Consider the following 4,343-nt stretch of genomic DNA (forward strand, 5'->3'; position numbering starts at 1 on the left):
GCCAGGTTCTTATGAGCCACTTTGGCACTGTGCTGTCAAAGCCAACCCCAATGTTATTCACACATTGTTATGTCTGCACGCCCACCTAGATAAGAGAGGTTGGACAAAAAAAACTATGAGTACTTTCTTTCAAAGTTAAAGACATTTTTATTTTTGTTTTAAATTTTTTAAACATTTAAATTTTTATTTTGTTTTAAATGTTGTCACAGATTTTTATAAATAATGACCAGCCTACCTAATCTGCAAAAAAATTTTTAAAGCAGCCAAATAGCTGTAATCCCAGTCCTGAGATAAAAATTAATAATAATACTTTTTTATTCAATCATCTGACACACTGGAAAGGTGGCATATTCCTATTTAGAAAATATGAATTCAAAAAATCTTAAAGGTATAAATATTTAATGTACTTTTATCACATTACACTATGTATATATTTTATTGAGACAACAGAGATCATAATATATGTCCCATTTTATATCTAATTTCCACTCAATGTTCCAGTGTAAACGTTCTCCACATCACAAATTCTTCTTCATACTGCTTCAGTGTCCCCCTGGCTGAAGCACACACCATAATTTGAACAATTAAATAAGTGCACTTCACATTGATAATTAGATTCAATGACTGCCCAGTTGGTTTCACCTTATAGAAAAGAAAGCATTGCCTGCTCCTGGGGCATCCTCACAATTATTGTTAATTTTAAGGCTATTGTTGCAACCATTGCATCAATCCAGCTTATCAAGAATCTTCCTCTTTTTTACTGATCTGTACATTATCAAGCCATGGCCGATCCTAATAACACGCCCTGAGCGTTGTTTCTTTGTTTCTAAGGAGCACTCTGGTTGTACCTCATTCAGGAAAATTAATTTCTGGCAGTCCATGGTTGTTTCAATATTCATCAACACCATAAATCAAATGCATCGTTGTTCCGCAATCTTCTTTATTCATTGTCTGGCTTTCACAGCATTAGAAGAGATGGGAAATCACATGAGTAGGGACAGGTACGCCTTCATTCTCAAAGTTGTAGCTTTGCTCTTTAATACAAAGGGGTCTTTTACAGCAGATTTGCCCAGTGAGGGACATCATTCAATTTCCTGACCACTGATTCCATTCATGCTGATGCTGGATCCAAGGAAAATGAAGTCCTTGACAACTTCAATGTGGTTTCTCCATTTATCATGTGATTGTCTGCTGATCCCGTTGTGAGGGTTTTTAGTTTTGTTACATTGAGTTACAGTCCATACAGAAGGATGCAGTCTGATTTTCTTCAGAGAGAACTTCAAGTCCTTCGTATATAAAGCCCTTTGTCAAGTGCTTTTTCCAGAATACTAGCCATCAACACACAAACACAAGCACTGCATAACATAACTGTCATAAATCCTTTGACTTTGACGGATACAAGTGCAGTGAACCCTCGCCACTTTGCGCTTCGACTTCCACGGCTTCACTCTATTGCGGTTTTTGCGTAACAGCGCATGCTCTGTCATTACTGCCACTGATTGGCTCATACTGTGCACGCTTCTGTCTGCATTGCTACGTATTGGAGCTATGTATCAGATGCATTTTTGCTTTTGTACAGTGTACTGTAATTGTTTGCGATTTTTAAGAAATTTTATCTAAGCCCTATGATGGCTCCTAAACGAGCTTCTTCTTAGCCTTCTGACAATAAAAATAATCGCCAGAGGAAGATGCTCACCATCCAGGAAAAGGTAAAACTTTTGGATATGATCAAAGATGGCAAGAAAATCGTGGAGGTTGCACGCCATTTCGACTTGAATGAGTCTTCCGTCCGCTCCATCCGTTGTACTTCATAATATAATAAATAATAAATGATAATTGTAACCTCCAAAATGTTTTACTGCATTTTCCCTTTTTTGTTTAATAAATTGGGTAATACGAGTGTAATGGTGACTAAAGGGTGTTTTTTCATGTCCTCTATGCTCTAACTACGAAAATATTTGATTTACAAATAAGGAATCCTACTTCGCGGAATTTCATTTATCACGGTAGGGTCTAGAACCGATTAACCGCGATAAACGAGGGTTCACTGTATTTCCTTATTTTTAACTTGCATTTCCCTGATGACTAATGCAATGGAGAATGTTAAACCTGCTTATTTTTTTTCTGAGAATTACCTTTTCAGTATTCTGTCATCCCTTCACTACTGTGAGTAGAGTTGTATTTGCAAGTACTATTTCTAGAGTAGTGGCTGTGTATCACAGTTGCTGTAATATTTATCTTTTGTAATCCATATCTTTATGTACAATAATTTCATCACGTTCCTCTTATGTTTCATGTCACTGCACTTTTAGCTTGAAGCGTCCTTCCTCATCAGAGGTTAGTATTTACCTATCACTTTGCCTTTCTGAAGTTCATGAGCAGATTTATGCTTCATTTTAAGCCTCTAATACATGAATGATTTAAATTTTGTTTTCTCTTTTCCTACTTTTTTCTTTATTAGGAAAATGATTGGAAATTGTTTTGAAAATGTTTTATTTTAATCACTTAACTATACATAATATTTTTACATGTCTTTAAAATTAATATTCTTTTGAGATAGACTAAACTTAATATTTAATGTCCTCAACTATAATCATCAGGTTCATTGTCAGTTTTTAATCTGAAACAAAAAGCTTTGGAATTTATTTAGCATGTGTTCTTTTCTTTTGTCTTATATATTCATTATTGCATTCAAATGTTTCTCATATACAACTGTTGTTTTTCTAGCCTCCTCAACTGAGCACTTGCTTCACTGATTTTCAGTTTTAGTACTGCAATAGGCAAAGATTTTAAGGATACAAATTATATATCTGATAATCTCAACTTTGAGCTTTTATCAAAAATTTGGAAATATAGCGAAAAACATAACTAGTATAACAATCACTGATTAGTAGCCATGGTAGATAGGAGTCTTAGTCTTACTGAGCCTGACTTTTTATTCATAGAAAAGTTAAAAACCAGAACAGTGTCCAACAAGTTGATTCTGATAAACTGGAGGAAATAATGAAGAATGTGCAGAAATTGAAGAATTTAATTATCACTAATATCTAAGTCCATGTCCTAATGGAAAAAATATACAGCAATCCTCACACTTGCAAACTGACACTGAGAAGCATGCTGTGCCCAGTCAGTTACGGAGCTTCCTTTCCCACGAGTCACAACTCTGTGTTCTGGGCAGAGACTGAGGGTCGTTCACAATCTTCCATAAAGTGACTGTTGAAGTCTAAATGTGACAGAAGTTGTACACATTTTAAATACATTTGGGGGTATATTGCATCCTGTATTCTAACTTATTGCCTTCAGGTATCCTTTTTCCAAATGTGTTGGATAATTTATAATATTAAAGTCAAAAATATGCTAGTCTTACAAAATTCTGTTTGTGTGTAGAATAAGCTCATAAATCTAACTTCCACAGTGGCATCAAACTTGTATTCAGTTCTGTTCATTTGGAAATCTGACTAATTCCTAATTTGAAATTAAACTCACCTGGCGATTGGTATTCGCCCTCTAACAAGTAGCATTAGTGGCTACAAAAGGGCTGAGCTGAGAAGATTGTCATGAATTCAAGACCCTGCTCCTCTCCATGGGGGCTTTTTAATTCTTGTTTTTCTGTGGGAGGAAATATTAAGGAAATGGTTTGATAGGGTCTACCAACCATAGTCACAGAGAAGGTGCCATGCATGTCAATGGCCATAGATCACATGTGTGCTTTTAAGTCTATGTGTGATTCTCTCTGTGAGTGTATATGTGGATGCTTTGGTGTGCATGTGTGTGTGTGAGTAATTTCATTTTTCAATGACTGTGCATATGTGTGTGTGTGTGTGTGAAACTTTGTGTATCAGTATGTGGAAATACAGGTATGTGTTGTATTTGTGTTTGTGTGGTGTGATTGTATGTAGGTCTGTGGATGAGTGTGTGGATAGGTGTAAATGTGGGTATAGGGATGTGAATGTCCAAAAGTATGTGCACAAGAGGACCCAAAACCAAACCAAGTTCATTGCCATCTAGTCCATGCTCACTCATAGCAAACTGTGAGTTTCTGAGACTGTAACTGTTTACGGGAGTAGAAAACCCAGTATTTCTGAGGAGCTGATGGTGGTTTCAAACTGCCAGTCATGTGCATCAGAGCCCAACGAGTAACTACTGCACCACCAGGATTCCTACATATAAATTGTGTGACCAAAACTATATTCCAACTGGACTTAGCTTGAGTTTTCCATCAGTCTTACCAGAAACAGACAACTCTGACTGAAAGTATTCCGTTTAATTAGTATATACCTGTCATCATTAAATTCCTTGTATCATTTGCAGGTAAACCAATATCCAAATGCCATACTGGATGC

This window comes from Echinops telfairi, unplaced genomic scaffold (genome assembly GCF_000313985.2).
Source record: "Echinops telfairi isolate 266 unplaced genomic scaffold, ASM31398v2 ScPeMD7_60;HRSCAF=208, whole genome shotgun sequence".
In the NCBI taxonomy this organism is placed as follows: domain Eukaryota; kingdom Metazoa; phylum Chordata; class Mammalia; order Afrosoricida; family Tenrecidae; genus Echinops; species Echinops telfairi.